This window comes from Pantherophis guttatus, chromosome 8 (assembly GCF_059756535.1).
Source record: "Pantherophis guttatus breed Tessera chromosome 8, ASM5975653v1, whole genome shotgun sequence".
Classification (NCBI taxonomy): Eukaryota; Metazoa; Chordata; class Lepidosauria; order Squamata; family Colubridae; genus Pantherophis; species Pantherophis guttatus.
In genome coordinates, this window is record NC_142070.1 from 83,145,598 (window position 1) to 83,164,691 (window position 19,094).

The window sequence follows — 19,094 nt, forward strand, 5'->3', positions numbered from 1 at the left end:
ATCTCTAATGGTTTCACGTGTTTCCTTTTCACATTAAGAGGAAACACACAGAGAGAGAGAGAGAGAGAGAGAGGAAGCTTGAATTTGCCACGAAGGAGCTCAATTCGGTGCCAAAATTCTATAGTGTTTTCCAACCTTGGCAAGTCTAAGATGTTGGACTTTGACTCCCAGAATTCCCCAGCCAGCAATGGAAACTGGAGTTGAAGTCTAACTTCTTACACTTGCCAAGGTTAAGAAAAACTGATTTGTAGTCTCAATGGCTGATAGTCTTATGACTATGATAATTCTATCATCATAGTACAGTTGGTCCAGTAGTGGGTTGCTCCCAGTTCTGTCCGATTCTATAGAACTGGTAGTAAAATCAGCAGGAGGCTCCACCCATCCACCCAGATGTCATAAATGATGATCTGTGCATGCGCGGACGGCCCCATTGTGAACCGGTAGTAAAGGTAAGTAGAACCCACCCCTGAGTTGGTCTGGGAACATCCTTATGCTATGTAGAAAAGGATCTCTGGTTGATAACCCTGACTCAGAGGTGGTGAACTCTGATAATGAGATGCATACAAAGGATCTTCTGTTCCACAAAAGTGTCACTATAGTCTCCAGGAAGGGGGGGGGAGAAAAGTATGTAGAATAATAATAAATGTGATAAATATGGATCCACCCATCTTAAAAACCTATTGGGCTGAACCAAAGATAAACAGCCAATATATTTTCAGTAATAAGAATGTGGTGCAAGGTTTTAGAGATTGTTGGCAATCAGGCAGGATGGAAGGCAGCAATTCCACTGAGAAATCAGCTTGCTCGTCCAATGAGAATAACTTCAGTCAGAAACGGTGTAGCTGGGAAGAAATTTAGTTACTGAAGGATGCCCGCTTGGAGGAGAGAATAAGCTTAAAGCTTAAAGCAAGGGGAAGAAGGCAAGATAAAGTACCAAAGAAGAAACAGTGAGCTGACAGAAAGCCTGATTTAATTTCATCAAGGCAAGAAACACAGAACTTTCCCAATTGTTGTAGATAAAGCATTTGATGGGAAGAGCATTGTAAGTGTGGTGCAATCCTCCGACAACAAAGTCTCCAGCAAGACTATTCCCCAAAAAGGCAGAAAATCTTAGCTATCGCGCACTGAGACCATGAAGAAGGGAAGAAATTTGAGGGTGATCATTGGGATCTTGGTTTCTGTGAAGCCAAGAAGGGAGTTCACTTTTGGGCCCGAGTTTCCATCTGAGGAAACAAGTTTCAACAAATTAAGCTTGTTTTGCAGTCACTGATTAAACAATGTGCCGGTTTAATTCTAAGCCTCTCCAAGTAATATTATTTTATATGATGGTGTCCTGAAAAGTTGGCATGACTTCCAAAGTCATAAATTGCCTAGTAAGCTCTTGAGCCAAAATAATTATAAAAATTTGGAAGAGAGAGAGAGAGAGAGAGAGAGAGAGAGAGAGAGAGAGAGAGAGAGAGAGAGAGAGAGAGAATTCCCCAGTGAAGGCCTGTTTTTCATTTTAGAGTGACTAATTTTAAATCCTAAGGTACAAAAATATTATGCAAAGTTACAATGAAAAGGAAATGGATTACCATACATTTTGTTCAGAAATTAAAAAGTTGATGATAGATGTTCCTCAACTCCCAGTTGTTCTTTCAGAGACTGTTTGATAGCATGGAATGAAGGACTTACGACGTGTCCTAAATTTATGGTTATTGCAATGCCCCCGTGGTCATGTGATCAAAACTGTCTGCACTTATAACCGCAGAGGTACTTCAACTCCCCCTATTTGTCAGGCGCAAGAAATCAGGAAGAAAAAGGCAGTTCAAATGAATATTTGAACTGAAATATTTGAACCCGGCAGGCGTGGGGCCGTTGATCTCGCTGTTGCGATCTGGTGAGATCCGGCCATGAATGGTGTGAATGGGTTTTAATTGTTTTTAATGTTTTAATTTTTAATGTTTTTATATATGGTTTTTAAATGCATTGTAAGCCGCCTTGAGTCTTTGGAGAAAGGTGGCATACAAGTTGAATAAATAAATAAATAAATAAATAAATAAATAAATAAATAATAAATAAATAAATAAATAAATAAATAAATAAATAAATAAATAAATAAATAAATATTAAGGTTTACTGCAAGCTTATAATTTTTACAAGAATCTGAACTACTAACAGTCACAGCAAATTGGCGGTAGAAAAGATTCAACAGAATTCAAGGTGGGCTGGGCTTACCATGTTTCCCTGAACATGGTAACATTCTCCATCCGGATGAAAAATGTTTGGGTGCCTGTGGGGCACTTGGCAACGGAGGTGGTTGAGCTGAAGAGTAACCAACTCAAATCATTGCCTGGATTTCCATGGCTGAAGGAAGACTACAACATCCCTAGTACCGGTCCAGCATCTTCACTACTACACCTTGTCAGCTCTTGAGCTGAGGGGGAGGGGTTGGCCCAAAATCATTTGTGGGTTTTCCAGGGTCAGAGGTGGACCAGAACCGGGTCTCCTCACCACCTGCTAATCCAATACTTTAACCACAATATCACACTGGCTCTTACTTTGAAAATTGATTATTGTTATGTAGCACAGCTGCCTTCCTTTCTTTTAGTTCCATTTCTTCTTTCCTTAACTGAAATTTGATAGTTTTCAACTTTGCTGTAAATTAAACACCAGATCTCAACATGAGCAGGTGTGAATCAAGCGCCTCATTAAAAAAAAATAAAATGAGTGTTTTATCTCACGGTTCAACTAATACTCCTGTCTACTCTATCTTCTGGGCTATTTTTAGAGTGATCTTTTGCAAATTTTAAAATAGATATAGTTAAAAACAACAACAGCAACCCAAAATGACTCTACTCTTAATTTCTTTACTGGAAGGATACTGATCGCTTAATGATTGCGGTGTCTGTTTAAAATATTTATAATCATTAAACTGGAAAACATTGAAGAAAAATTTATAGAGGATATTCCTAAAATACAACACTGACTTTTTAAAATTGGTGTCCGATGACCTAAACTAACCATAATAAAATGCTGCCACTTCTAAAAGCTCAGTGCATTCAGTGGCTGCTAATTCCTCAAAGTTAATATTCAGAAATAACACATAAATATAAAATGCCAATTTGCTTTTAAATAAAATCACAAAGGCCATTTGGAGAAGTATCAGTAGATAGTTTGTTTAAGTTCCAGGATCATCTACGCAGGATATGATTTTAAAAACTTCAGATGTCGAGACATAGCATGGGGCTGCAGAGGTAGCTTTCTGCTTCCAATATTATATCTCTTTTTTTCAAATAATATAAAATACCCGTAGCTCTATCTACAAATACAATGGGACAGGACAATCTAAACCTCCCAGCTGTTATTTATGGAGATCGAAGCATCAGTGACTTAGATAGACATTTGTAGCATCCATTTTATGATGGCCTAAAAGGTCTCCCTATCTTTTAGGCACATATTTTGGGGATCCTTTAATCATTAAATCATCATTCCCTATCATAGCTTCCCAATGACAGCAACCTAGCATGCTGTCTATGACCACTATGAAGAATGAGCATTTCCTGATCTCTGTAATCTTCCTTCCCATTGCCCATTACAGCTTGTGTGTCTATTAAGTTGTTTTCTGACAGATTAACAACCTCACTGAGGACAGGATATTTCCAAAGGGCTTCAGAGTGTAGCATTTTAATATCCCGATGAGCAAACTGCTCTCCATAAAGAATTTCATCCATGCCATGTCCCACTAATCACCCATCAGTTACAGACCGGATTCTAACGTTGGCATTGCCTCTCATACCGGCTGGGGTTCTGTCTATCCTGCTGATATTTCTATGGGATCTTTGATTCTTCCCCCCCCCCACCCTTTTCTATCTTGTTTATTCTATTTTTTAATCCTCTTCCCTCCAAATAACTGTCACTTTGTCCATCTGCCCAAATGAAGCTCTGAGGATAAATCCCCAGAGTGGCAACGCCACCATAATTATCTACATCTATCGCCGAGTGACCTTGATTTCCCCAAGTGTGAATACAGCATTCTCCGCTTGTGGCAGATGAGCTATAGACCTTGACAATCAGGTGCGGTGCTGAGCACCAACAGGCGCCGGGCAGGTGGAACAGCCTGCCTGGATGGTGATCCATCTAAAACTGATCGTGGCGGAGGAATGTACAAATGGTTTCAATTAAATTCTGAGAGGTGTACGGTTGATTGGACATACGGTGGTATGAACAGACAAAAGAAGCTTGATTTTACCTGCTTGTTCCCCTCTTAGCCTTTTGATGCTGATCATTGAGATTAGGAGGGTTGTTTTACGCATATAAGATTCTCTGCTAGAGCGAAAGATGAGGGATGTTCACTGCTTCTGTGGCTCTGGTTGCAGAGCATATGTCCTTGCCGAGAAGCACCCATATGCCTCCAGAGTGTATCCTCACACTTTGCGGCTGCATGACGGCAAACAACAGACTTCTCGTTAAAATCCATGGCCTATAGAATAATGGGGGCATAAAAGAGATTCCCCACAGACAACATGGGACTTTTGCCCTTGTCACAACTCGGTGTTAACAGAAAACTGGCTTTAAGGAAGCTCCTGGCAGAGAAGGAGGGGTTGTCTCCCAACAATTCAGGGAATCGGTGCTCTCCTCTCGCCGAAAGTAAAGTTAGGAAAGGATTCCATTTCAACAGCAGATTTTTTTTCTTGTTGGAATTCCTGATAGTTGTCTAAAATGATCTAGAATTAAAATGGCTTCTCTTTCCAGAATCCATCATCCTAGCTGACAATAAGACAATAAGGCAGCACGAACAATAAGGCTCATCTGGAATACTGCATCCAGTTTTGGTCACCACATTTCAAAAAAAGTTGTTGAGACTTTAGGAAAAGTACAAATAAGAGCAACTAAGATGATTAGGGGATTGGAGGCTAAAACAGACAAAGAACGGTTACAGGAACCGAGCATGGCTGGTCTAGATAAAAGAAGGACCTGGGGGGGGGGACACAATAGCAGTCTTCCAGTATTTGACAGGCTGCCACAAAGAAGAGGGGGTCAAATTATTTTCCAAAGCACCAGAAGGCAAGAGGAGAAACAATGAATGGAAACTCATCAAAGAGAGAAGCAACCTGGAACTAAGGAGAAACTTCCTGACAGTGAGAGCAATTAATAGTGGAACAACATGCTTCCAGAAATTGTGGGTGCTTCAACACTGGAGGCTTTTAAGAAGAGATTGGACGACCATTTGTCTGAAATTGTATAGATTCTCCTGCCTGAGCAGGGAGTTGGACTAGAAGACCTCCAAGGTCCCTTCCAGCTCTATTTGGATTGATGGGTTTGGTTTGGTTTCCAGATTATTATAAAATGTGAAGAGGCTGGGTGTCATCCTGTGGTCCTTAAGTCCTTAGTTCAGTGTCAAGTGTGAAAGGTAGAAAAGGATGTCTCCGGGCACTTCAGGGGGGGAAAAAAAGTGCCATCGAGATGTGTCTTTTATATGGGTTCAAACACTGATTTCCGTGAAACTCTGCAACTCTGTTCTTTGTATGATACTCAAGCGATTTCTTTTTTTCAGATCTTGGCAAACCCAGCTGGAAAATTCAAGACTCTAGGTCGGTCTACAGATTAATATCTGATCAAGCTCTAGTGGTTAATCGAAAAAGAGAACATGCATATTCATCAGGTATGCAAATTAAACCAGGCTGCTCTCTATTCACCGTTGGAGGCAATCTTCATGAAAAATTAAAGTTTGAACAAAAAGCCCTTGAATGAAAAAAACTGGCTGTTTGTTCTGATTGTATTATGTTCAACCCAAACTAAACCTTGCTGATTTCAACGGGATTTACTCTCATAGAGTTGTTTCCTTAGTATTTGGATTGTAACCTTCGGCTTGGTCAGATGTACCAAAAAGAAGGATCCAGAATGCTTCCTTGTTTTGTCCCCCAGCACTGAGTCTGCATTTCTGCATTTCGGTGATTGGTGAGAGATATACCGATCAGTGAAGGCCATGCTCTGGGAGACCTACCTTGACTTACAACAGTTCATTTAGGGACCGTTCAAAGTTACAACAGCACTGAAAAAAATGACTTATGACCGTTTTTCACACTTACGGCCGTGGCCGTATCCCCCTGGTCACGTGATCAAAATTTTGACCATTGGCAACTATCTCATTTCAAGGCCTACCTGTTGTGACATGTGAAATAACACCCGATCATTGCTTTCTGAACACGCCACAAAGGAACCTGGAAGTCAGCTTCAATTTTCGAGTGGACCTCATGAGTTTCAAAGAATGGAAAAGAAGAGCTAAGCTAAATCTCTGATTAGTTTCCTGCTCCCTTCCTCTCCTGGCCCTGGCTGGTAGAAGAAGATAGGAGTTGGGAAGTGAGGAAAACTTTGGAGTCACCTAATGTGAGATCAGTGGCTATATAAACTGATGGAATGACTGAATTGATAACTTTGCTTTTCGCAGGCTGCCCATGTAAAATCAGTTGCGCAACCAGGGTTAACGAGGCCAAGAGGCAGGATAAGGATAAGTGATGAGGAGAGCAAACGTCATGCAAATAGAGTTTTCTGCTGGTTCAATGATGGAGGAAGACCACTCTTATTCTTGGAGTAGGGAATTCAATGTTCTTGCAGTCTAACCAGCATATGATTCAAAAAGAGAAAGCACACATAAATTGGGCTTTTCCCCCTTCAGTTGCATTGAGCCTGCAGGCGCCATTCCAGTGAAAATTAAATGTCTCTAAGAACTTTTGTGTTTCTGCATAACTAGAAAGTGGGGGACCACAAATTCTGCTCCCACCTGAGCCATGAAAGCTAAGCTTTTTAGGGATCTGTCTCAGAACAGGAAAAAAAATGCAAGCTTTTATAATCCTTCTGCTACTAAACATACCATGTAACATCAAGCTATCTCAAATTATAGTACTTTAGACCAGCTTTATGCTACTTTAATTTTTTAAAACAAGTTTCCACGTACCTTCAAAACAGATTGCTCAAGAAAGTGAGTTACTTGTGACTTGTGCAAGATGTCATATATGCCTGTGATCAATAAATCAGGCAGAAGATATTAAACCTTTCCAAATGCTTTCCTTATACTATTTTGCATTACTCAATTATATTGGACCCAGAAAAGATAGATAATTTGAGACTGAAAGTTGTATATCTTTAAAATAAAACTGTGGGGCTTTAAAAGAGATCTCTTCATCTTCTGCTTTTTATTTAAATTTGGGTGTTCTGCAGCATTTTTTTCCTCTGGCGTAGTTCATATGGGAAAAAAATATATGTGAAACAAGGTGCAAATTACTTAATAAGGACCCAAGACCTTTTTATTCACCAAGCAAGACACCTAAGATGTACCAATTTCCAGGACATCTTGAAGCTTGTGGTTTTTTGTTTTATTTTAAAGAAAGAAACACCACTGGAGATCTCAGAATTAAACAAATTGACTTTAAAGGGTTTTGCAGATGTTTGGGGAAATGTGAGGTGTGACATGATTTCAGATAACTCAGGTATAGCAGAACAAGCAGCCCAATGTGATTCCTGGAAACTGGAAAGAGTTTTTTAAAAAAATATTGATTATTGTTCATGCTGTTTATCAAGTCTTGCAGGGAATGTTAAATGTAACGGTCTCACTGTGAACAATACCAATTCATTTTTTTTACTGGATTTGGGCTCCTTTCAGGTAGCGTATGTAGAATAAAACCTTCCAGAATCTTGAAAATGCTAGCTTATATTAGATAGGGCGAAGGAAGGGCACTTGATAAAGGCTTGGGGGTCACTTATCAGATAACATGAACGTCCAAAGGTCTTACTCCAATTTGTTATCTTCTAACAAACCTTCAGCCTTCACCAGATAAGCCCACAATCTCATTTCAATTTCAGCTTCCTTCAAAGAATGCTTTCAAACGTGTAGCTTTATCTGACAAAAAGAGAGATGGACTTTTTTTTATAGAATATTAGAATATCCAGCAACTCTGTCTCCTTCCTGAATGCTGTTAGATCTTTTATCTCTTATTGGGGCAAAAATCCATGGGAATAGCTGGCAAGTATCTGGTTTTCCACTCCCCCTTAGATTTAGTCTGATCAATGCCTTCCCTTCTTAACGCATTGCAAGCTTTTAACATGCACTTTATAAGAAGAACGCTGATACGATAAGTATAAATAGAATAAATAAAGAAATAGAATAGTAAATTCCAAGAGAATTTTGTACAAGATAGGGAAGATAAGTGTAATTTGTTAGATTTTGGATTTTAACCTTTTTTAACCACCTGCCCCAGATCCAGGGTAAAGGCCCTCTTCTGCTCCATTTTATTTACTTTCTCAGAGAACTTCTCCATGCAGAGAGGCAGAGAGAATCCACTCGAAAAGGTGATTTATGACCATTTTTCACACTTATGACCGTTGCATCATCCCTGTGGCCATGTGATCCAAATTTGGACGCTTGGAAACTGATTCATATTTATGACGGTCACAGTGTCCCGGGGTCAAGCGAGCCGACTTTTGAGGCCTTCTGACAAGCGAAGTCAACGGGGAAGCCAGATTCACTTAACAACCATGTTCCTAATTTAGCAAATGCAGTGACTCACTTAACAACCGTGGCAAGAAAGGTTATAAACAAAGCAAAACACACTTAGCAAAATGTCTCAGTTATGAACAGACATTTTGGGCTCAATTGTGCTTGTAAGTCAAGGACTACCTACAATATGGAGCTCCTCTTTCAATGGAAAGGCTCTTTTGCTACTAAAGGGACTTTCCTTCATTCGTCATTTTTTAACACCTTAGACCTTAATCTACTTAGTGACGTTGACCAATGACAATTAATGCTAAGATTAACCATGGCAATAATTACAGTTTGGGATCAATTGCATTCCATCTAACCTTGAATCAGTAATGCCAGGCCTGCTGTGATGTTCTCATTTTTGCAGAAAAGTTGGTCGCCTGATTCCATGAAGTCCATCGAAGCAGGTGCTACATCACTGAAACGAGACTCCGTAAACTGCATGCACGGATTTGACAAACTCTTTTCCAAAATGCTGACCATCAGCACACTTTCCAGTTTATGATTCAGCCAAGATTATAGAACCGGGAGAATAGAACTGGAAAGTATGTAGAAAACAGACATTCGTGGACATCTGTAAATATTGCGTTTCACTACAATATATCTGCAGCATTCTGTGTGCATTTGAAAGGCTTTCCAAATGCATTTAAATCTTCCTATATCATTGATATTAAGTCCAAGTGGTACTTCAGCTCTCGGGATAGCATCATGGCATCTGTTTATAAAATAAATTTCTAGAGGAACTGAAGGAAGCAGTGATTCTGTTTACTTTAACAGAAAAACAGATGAATAGATTTCTTGATCCCTTAAGGCCTTTAAGTACGTAGTCGTGCAACGTATCAGATACAGGTCTTAAAAGAAATTGTTTTAGTCCCTCGCTAATATGCTGGCAGTGCAAAGCCTTCTAGCTGCCTAATAAAATAGCTGAATAAATGCTATTCATTTCAAGGGAGGCTTTGTATCTGCACTTCCATTCTAAAACGTTTTGGCTATTATTTCTTGATGATTTGTAACTCTTTGGCTTTTGGGGATCAACCATGATCTATGGCAATGGAGCACTTCAATGTAGTGAATCCACTTTGGAGGCGAATCCCTTATTTGTGACACAAATTGGGAAGCTGATCTACTACTAGGAAGTGGTAAAAATATCGTGGACTTAAAAGTTGATTTCTATGCCCCTGTTGGACTCACTCGGTGTAGTTTGTCACTGCACATACAACACACAGACCAAACTTTTTATCCCATGGTAGTTCAATCAATTAATCGATCAATTTATAGTTGTGACCACTAGTCTTAACAACGTTACATAGATTGGGGGGGGAATGATAATATTAAGGAAAAGAGCAGAAGGAAGAAAAACAAAGGGATGAAGGCAGTTGAGTCAAGAACCAATATTAATATCAAAAGCTAAAGACTTTATTTTTAAGCTTAGGAATATTCTTGATTGGCCAAGTGTGACTGGACACTTAACGGAATTTGTCTCCGGTACACAATCCCTCAGTCTACATACAAAAAAAACAAAAAAAACAAAGGGGTAAGTCATAGATCATGAATCATAAGATAGAAACAACAAGTGATAAATCATAAGATACCAATAGGAGGAGGTCAGAGGAAAGATGAGAAACATGAGAAGATTAGAAGATGTAAAGGATATTAGCAACACAGCCCTACTACAATATAAAAAATACAAATTTACTGTTTAAACATGTATTGTTTAAAATGGCAAAGGAAGCGATCTGATTACTAACTGTTGAAATCCCACCCACAGGGAAGTAGTTGAATCATACGGTGTTTGAACCCTTAAATCAGTTTATCATCAGTATATTTTCCCCCTAATTTTATTATAGATAGGATGATGGAGGGTGTACTAGACAATATCTTCCCCTCGGCCAATACTTTGAGAATGGCATACTTTGGCATTAGATGTTTACCATCTCTCTCTTCAGAGCATGCCATAAGCCTGGACTGAAAGCAGGCCTTTAATGAAGTATTGGTGATGTTGTCCCAAAGGTGCTTTTTTCAAGAGGCAACTGGATTTTCTTGTTTTTATTTGAAGACATTTCGCTTCTCATCCAAGAAGCTTCTTCAGCTCTGACTGGATGGTGGGGAATGGAAGGATTTAAACTCCTTGCAAACAGCTGGTCTTTTGCCTCCTTTTAGTGAGTCGTCGAGGCCCCATTTATAAATGATTGAAGGAATATAAATCCTTCCATTCCCCACCATCCAGTCAGAGCTGAAGAAGCTTCTTGGATGAGAAGCAAAACATCATCAAAGAAAAACAAGAAAATCCAGTTGCCTCTTGAAAAAGCACCTTTGGGACAAACATGACTGGATGATTGAGAATCTCCATAGACATCGGCAGTGTTGACAAACTTTGAAGACCACATCACAGTACCACATCAAGAGGCATCTCATTGAAAAAGTTTATCCCTGATTTCCCTGCCCCCCCCCCCACTGCTCCAGGAAGTAGATTCCCCTTAAAAAAGCAGGAAATACAATTGTAACATTGGAGTTCATACAATAGTTTGCTATGGTGTGCTTGCAATCATCTGGATAACTACTTTCTGTTCTGATACAGATCCAGGTGGATCCCTGGAAGCAGAGAAATAATGAATTGGGAAACAGTTGATTTGTCCGTGCCAAGGGAGATCTCAAGAACAATCTCCTTCCATGCCTCTATAATCCATCTCCTGTGCCTGGGTTCTAAATGGCTTCCCTTATAGTGTGTGGAGATGCCATAAAGCCAGCAAAATGGGTTTAAGAATCAAGGTCTTAATTCATTTTTTTTAAGACTTAAGAAAGAAAAGGTCCTGTTGTTGGCAGAAGTTAACAGCCAATATCTGATGTTGATGTTATGAGTGTAGGCCAGATATGGCTACATGGTAGAAAAGAGTTTATTTTCTTTATCTCTCTGTGGACCGTATCTGCTCTTCAAAAATGTATATTACCCCATTCCTAGCATTACTTCTCTGATTACCATTAGGATGAAGAACAGGCTTACGTTATCAACCACATCTCTATTGCTGACCTTCTGTTTATGTATAAATTGAAGTAGTAAAGTTTCTGTAGCTAATATATCAAACAGTTCCTGTTCTTCAGATCATAAAATCTGTCACCTACCGTTTGAAAAATCTTCGCAATCCTTTGGTCTCTCTAATAAGAGGCCTTGTTCTCCCAGATGTAAACATGTCTTCAAGAGCCATATGTTAACAGATGGTCCTCCATCTTTACTGGAGTGATTGAAAAATACTTTGCTTATTTGTTGAAGTGAATGTGGGTTACCTTAATCACTCTCCCCCCCCAAAAAAATAAATTGAAACTGAATCAGTGAGTAGATTTGCTTGTCAGAAGTTAGCTGAGAAGGTCCTAAATGGGGATCATGTCACACACACACACACACACACACACACACACACACACACAGCAGTGACACTGCAACAATTATAAACAATGCCAGTTGCCAAATGCTGAATTTTGCTCACGTGACTATGGGGCTGTGGCAACGGTCATAATTGCGAGGACCAGTTATAAATCACTTTTTCCAGTGCTGCTGTAACTTTGGTCACTAAACAACTGGTTGTAAATTAAGGATTACCTGTAATTTGAAATGCAAATAAGGCAATATTAACTAAGGTGACCAATCGTCCTCCTTTAGGGAGGACAATCCTTTTTTTGTAAGTTCTGTCCTCTCTCGAAAAGTCCTCCTACATGTCCTCCTTTTCGATATTGGAAGACTAATCTGTAAATCTCCATATTGGATCGATGCCGATCCGATCCGTTGCGTGTGATGTGACATATTTGTATTTGACATGACATTTTGTCAAGGCTCGGTAGAGTGTGGCGAGATGCGATTATGAGATGCATGCGCTCCGCACAGGAGAATTGTTTTGAGAGAGTGCAGCGTGCGCAAGTGGTTTTGTTTACTTCTTACCGAAACACGACACGGCACAGTCCTCCTTCTCATTGTAAAAAAGTTGGTCACCTTATATTAACCCCAGTCCAGATTCTTCCCAGTCCAGGATAATGGCCATGTTTTCTCTCTTGGAATGTTTGTTATGTTGCTCATGGATTCAAACGGAGGGCAGCAGGGAAACCATGTGTTTGGTTTCCTCAAAAATACTTGAAATGGTGAACCACCTGGGCTTGCTTTGCATTCATGGAGTCCTCAGTCTAGACTCCATCCAATTCCATCTGAAAGTTCATAGCAGAGATATCTATGCGTCGAGCGTTTTCAAAGTAAGTTGCATTCTTATTCTCTATTTCTTGTCTACCTCTTCTGAATAGAGAGTAGATTTTTCAGATGTTGGCCAGAGTGCACTGAATCACACATAGGCTTTCAAATAAATAAACCGCAAACTGATTTGAACTTTAAAGATTGGTATCAGCTCCTGGAATCAAGCCTGCTAAGTAATGAAGTTGATATGCTCCACGCAGTGAGCCTGAGTCAGGAGTCTAGGCATTGTCTCTTTGCTTAAATGCACCAATCTTGTGCCAAATAACTTTGGTTCTGATAAGTAGGAATCTTTTCTCTCTAATGAAACGTCAGAGCATCTTAAAGACTTATCTCAAATGCTTTCATGGATCACAGCTCACTTCATCGCAGGCGTTATTCTGAGGAATAATATTAAATCTCCTCATGAATTCAAGCTCAGCTGTTTCACAGAGAAATTGCCTTTTCTGAAAGGCAGCCATCTTGAGGCCTCCACCTTAATTCTTTATTCCTTTCCTGCTGAGGATTGTAAATAGCAACATGGATAGAAGAACCTATGGCAACAGCCCTGAAGAAGAAACTTGGAGAAATATTCATTGCCAGTCTCTGAAGGAGTGGCATTTATGGACATTTCCAAGCGATTTGGCTCCTGGTTCATTTGAAGAGCTCAGTCAGTCAGAATACAGCTGGAAGGGACCTTGGAGGTCATCTAGTCCAACCCCCTCCCTGCTCAAGCAGGAGATCCTAGATCATTTCAGACAAGTGGCTGTCTAGTCTCTTCTTAAAAACCTCCAGTGTTGGAGCACCCACAACTTCTGGAGGGAAGCTGTTCCTCTGGTTAATTGTTCTCGCTGCTAGGAAGTTTCTCCTCAATTCCAGGTTGCTTCTCTCCTTGATGAGTTTCCATCCATTGTTCCTTGTCCTGCCTTCTGGTGCTTTGGAAACTAAGTTGTCCCCCTCCTCTTCTTTGTGGAGGTAGCTGATACAACCTTTGGCAGCATGGTGGGACATGCTTGCAAGACCCTTCGAGCAGAGCATTTTCTGCCCTCTTATGACTTCAATTTTGCTCTTCCTAAAGCTTAGGTCATTAGGTATTATTTAAAGATAACTGTCATTTCTAAACCTTGAAACAGTGGGGTGGTAATTGCTCAGCCTTGCTCCTCTTGGGTTGGTTTTCTTGCCCTTGGGGGCTTCTAATATCCTACCAGGATGCCGTGATTAGGCAAAAGCCTTCCATTAAGCTGGAAGTGGCCCTGTCTTCTTTAAAGGATTTGGAAACGACACCTCTCCTCAAAAAATAAAATGAAACAGCAGATACCAAAACTCTAATTAAGACCATTTGTCTTATCTAATCAATTCCATTTTTATCAGGGCCAGGGTTACTTCTCAGCAGCAATGCTGCCTTGGCTGCCCAGTTGAGTGACCTTTGCAAAAAAGAAAAAAAAGGAAACGGAAGGAGGCTTTTAAGTAGCAGCTCTTTTTCCTTTTAGTTGCAATCTTAGTGTTGCAACACGCTTGCTAATCAATTTTATAGCTGTTCTTTTAATCTCAGATGCTTAATTGTTTGTTTTCATTCGTTGCTTTATCAAGTTGGAATGGATTTTTTAAACAGTTTTATTGTAAAGTGCTTTATGGTTGTTTCTAATATGTAAGTACTAATTATACATATTAGAAATAACTCAAATGAAAGTCCTCACAGTTTTTTTTGAGAAGGTCACAAAATGCTGCCTGTCATTTGCTGTCAGCCAAAGAGAAACTTTTTCAAATTCCAGAACAAATGTTATTTTAGCCCTTCCTTCTTCGTGATGTTGCTCACAGATCTTGCAAGTATTCCAGCCAAGATTTTTGAAAAGATACAGGCAATAAACCATTACAAAAGTTCATTTAGTCACCATTCTCAAAGATACAATGCCACTGAAAATAGTGACTTATGACCGTTTTTCACATTTATGGCCGTTGCACCATGCTCATGTTCACATGATAAAAAATTCAGACGTTTAGCACGTGACTCCTATTTATGACGGTTGTGGTGTCCCGGGGTCACCGCAACCTTCTGACATGCAAAGTAACCATGTTACTAAATTAACAACCAAGGCGATTCACTTAGTGACTGTGGCAAGAAAGGTCATAAAACGGAGCAAAACTCACTTAACAAATGGTTCACTTAGCAAGAGAAATTTTGGGCTCCATTGTGGTCATAAGTCGGGGACTACCTGCGTTCTGTTTGAAATGCTTGCTGGTGATACCTGCATGCGATCATAGGTGCTAATTGTAGGTGATTAATAGTATTGCTCTGGCATTTGTGCCTAGGGAGAATCCTGTGAGTTCAACTGCTGTGACTCGAAAATCAGAAAACCAAAAATAATATCTAAACTTTGTGCTTTTGCTTGTGCAAATGGTTTTTCCGACCCCATTTTTGTTTATGCTTCTATAAGAAATTTTGCCCATGTAGGAAACCCAATAATGGATAAAGGAATGCAGAGGATTTGAAGCAAGACTAAATTGCACAGAATATAAATTCGTGTTATATTAATTGCAGTTCTTTTGCCAAAGGGGAAGAGTTGGCAGGGAAGCTAAAAAACAAATAACAGAATTGCAAACAAGGTTTAAAAGTGGGGGGGGGAGCTTTGATCACACAGTCACTATCTTTGCCACCATCCGATTTTCACGTTTGCTATCTCAGAAGGCAAGTCAGAGAATGAGTCTGTATGAGTCACCGAGACTATGGATTGTCCTGTCCTGGATTGAAATCTTTTGGGCAATCTTTGATCCTTTTCATTTCTGTGGATTTTGAGTATTAGGATTAGAGTCTTTTTTTGAGTTGGTGCTGTGTTTAATGTACTCCCACTCAAGCATCTGAAGATAAACTGGTTGACCAGATTGCTTTTTAATGTGCTGTCTTAATATATATGTATTAAAAACCCTCCATTTTACTTGCAGTATTTTTGTTGCTTTTATTGTCTTGTGCACCACTGCTGCTTTTATCAAATTGTTTTCATTGAAAATACTGTTAAGGTTCCTTTTTGCTCCCTCAAGAGAAGGAATGGAAAAACAATAGTATAATGAATAGATGAATAGAATAGAATTCTTTATTGGCCAAGTGTGATTGGACACACAAGGAATTTGTCTTAGGTGCATATGCTCTCAGTATACATAAGGAGAATAAAATACATTCATCGGGAATAAAAAGATACAATACTTAGTGATCGTCAAGGTTACTAACAAGCTATCAAATCATACTAGGAAACAAATAAAAACAGTATAAATTGAAAGATACAAGCAACATGGTTATAGTAATAAGTGGGAAGAGATAGGTACTAGGAAGGAAGAGAAGAATAATAGTAATACAAGTCTTAGTAAATTATTTGACAGTGTTGTGGGAATTACTTGTTAAGCAGAGTGATGGCATTAGGGAAAAAACAATAATAAAATATGGCAATGGTTTCAGATTGGATCCATCAAGAGGAAATAATCATACCAGAACTAAATGGGGTGAGGCCCCAGGGGTCTCAGAACTGGAAATTGCACACTGTCTCATCCAGTTTTTGTGCCCAATTTGCGGCTCCTTCTGGACTCAGTTCCTTCTTGAATTGATGGAAGCTACGGCCAAAGATCCTTTGCACAACTTCATTTCATTCACTTGCAATGGTACCACCTTGGTAGCACACAACCACAGAAATCACAATGTTGTAATCACTGTGGAAAGACTTCCCTTTGCAAACAAGTCTGAAAATCTAGAATCCCATCAAAAATTGGGGTTTGGCAAAAACCTGACCAGGAAAACAGTGTGGTGGAAGGGATTGATGGAAGTACTTTGTTTTCTGAGGATAAATCACAGCACACCTATGAAGTTTCAGTGAGAAAACCAGAATCAATGTAGGTAATGGTTAGGTCCCATGAGCTTCATCAGCAGATAAATCCAAGGTTTTGAAGAAAGCATCCATTCAGTGAGGCTTAGGGCTGGTGTAGCATCTAAATAGCTTTTGTTGCTTCCCTCTTTGGTTTTCCAGAGATTCGTCTGTACAGTATAAGAAAAAAGGCAGGTAAGAAAGGAAAGGGAATGAGGAGAGGAGACAGAAATCAGATTAAAGAAATAGATGGTTTACATCTAATCCTTAATCCTAGAATAAAGATCTCCACATCCATAAATATTTATTATTTGTAAGAGATGCAGGGTATTTCAGCAACTTTTAATGGCTTAAAAGTTTAAAAGTCAATTTACAGTCAAGTCACAGAAAAATGGATGGATAACTATAATATTCATGAGCCATAGTGGCGCAGTGGTTAGAGTGCAGGACTGCAGGTTCCTTCTGCTGACTGCCGGCTGCTTGCAATTTGGCAGTTTGAATCTCACCAGGCTCAAGGTTGACTCAGCCTTCCGTCCTTCCAAGGTGGGTAAATAGAGGACCCAGATTGTGGCGGGCAAGAGGCTGACTCTGTCAACTGCTTAGAGAAGGCTTTAAAACACTATAAGCGGTATATATATATATATATATATATATATATATATATATATATATATATATGTATATATGTTTTCTCAGGTTTTCGCGGGTGTTTGTATGTAGGTCTTTGGTTATTCGGGTCTTCTCCCACGTAAAATTGGAAGTGTCTTGGCGACGTTTCGACGAAGTCTCATTCGTCATCTTCAGGCTGGTGTTCTCGGCTTCGTGCCGAGAACACCAGCCTGAAGGGAGATAAGACTGGAGCTTCCAACACTCCAGTCTTATCTTTAGTTCCCCCAGAGATACCTTCAAGGCAGACCAGCTGAGGGTCTGATGATGCTGTCTAAATTTTTCACCTTGCTGTCCCTGCGTATTAAATGTGTCTTGTGTTAACAATACTCACCCGCCATCCAGTTCCTCTTGGCCTTGCCTTTCCCTAAATGTGCGCTTACTCTGAGAGCCATTGTGTTGGGTCTTCCGGTCTCCAGAGAAAGGTCTCAACTTTATCTACAAAGCCGCAGATTCTTCCTTTTGCACTTTTGACAGTTATTTCTCTTGCCCTCTCAACTATTTTATAGAATAGAATAGAATAGAATTCTTTATTGGCCAAGTGTGATTGGACACACAAGGAATTTGTCTTGGTGCATGTGCTCTCAGTGTACATAAAAGAAAAGATACATTTGTCAAGAATCATAAGGTACACTTAATGATAGTCATAGGGAAACAGTCAATATAAATGTTAAGGATACCAGCAACAAGGTTACAGTCATGCAGTCATAAGTGGAAGGAGATGGGTGGTGGGAACGATGAGAAGATTAATAGTAGTGCAGAGTTAATAAATAGTTTGAGAGTGTTGAGGGAATTATTTGTTTAGCAGAGTGATGGCGTTCGGGGAAAAACTGTCCTTGTGTCTAGTTGTTCTGGTGTGCAGTGCTCTATAGCATCGTTTTGAGGGTAGGAGTTGAAAGAGTTTATGTCCAGGATGCGAGGGTTATCATTATGATTCAGCTGCCTGGAATCCTCTTTATTGTTATAATTCCTTCGCTGAAAAGGTACCATATTTTTCCTGTCTGCTGATAACACAACATTAGCAAATTGTTACAGATTTCAGGAGAGGACATATTTATCTTTTTCTCAGCTAAGGAGATTGATTCTATAGTATTTTTAAAAGTATTAGAAATATGCTGTCTTGCTTGACAGGCAAGCATCATTTCATTTATTACATCGGTAGTAGAAAAATACTAATGTTTGTAATTAAGTTTTAATATCAGTAATTAATTTTCTGAGTGACGCATGCACATTTTCTTTAAGTTGCAGAGAACTTGTATAAGAGTATTTATTCACTAGCAAAATGCATATGAAAGGATTACTAAGGAAAAGACCAGGTTTTGAATTACTTGAAAACTTCAACTGCAAGAATCCCGTAGGCTACCAGTTTTGGAAGAAAGGTGAAATATTACATATCCCCAGGAGTGAAATTCAAATTTTTTCCCTACAGGTTCTGTGGGTGTAGCTTGGTGGGCATGGCAGCGGAAGGCTATTGCAAAATCTCCATTCCCACCCCACTCTGAGGCCTGCCAGAGGTGGCATTTGCCGGTTCTCCAAACTACTCAAAATTTTCACCACCGGTTCTCCAGAACCTGTCAGACTAATTATATGACCAATCTTCCTTTTTACAGGTGGTTTTCTATGAGCCTTTTTCCTTGAACTCTGATGGCAGCATCTAATCTTGTTTTTTAAGTCCCATTTCCTAAAACGATTTTTGTGTTCCTTCAACGCTTTTTTCTTGATTTGATTATCTGGTGAGACTTTCTTTTCAGAATGGAATAGTTAGTATAATTAGAACTGGAAAGTTGCTCATGTTACATGGTCGAGACTTTTCCTTTTTTTTCTTTTTGTTTTTAATTAGTGTGCTGCTGAA

The 19,094-nt window shown here is 39.5% G+C and overlaps 1 long non-coding RNA gene across 1 annotated transcript; it reads right to left on the reverse strand.

Annotated features, from left to right (window-relative positions):
* Positions 1–15,795: 15,795 nt before the first annotated feature.
* On the reverse strand, positions 15,796–17,750 carry LOC132710976 (uncharacterized). The gene is made up of 2 exons (XR_015729195.1): positions 17,577–17,750; positions 15,796–16,746 (listed from the first exon to the last, which is right to left on the reverse strand). It is a non-coding gene; the product is annotated as an uncharacterized LOC132710976 (long non-coding RNA).
* Positions 17,751–19,094: the final 1,344 nt, after the last annotated feature.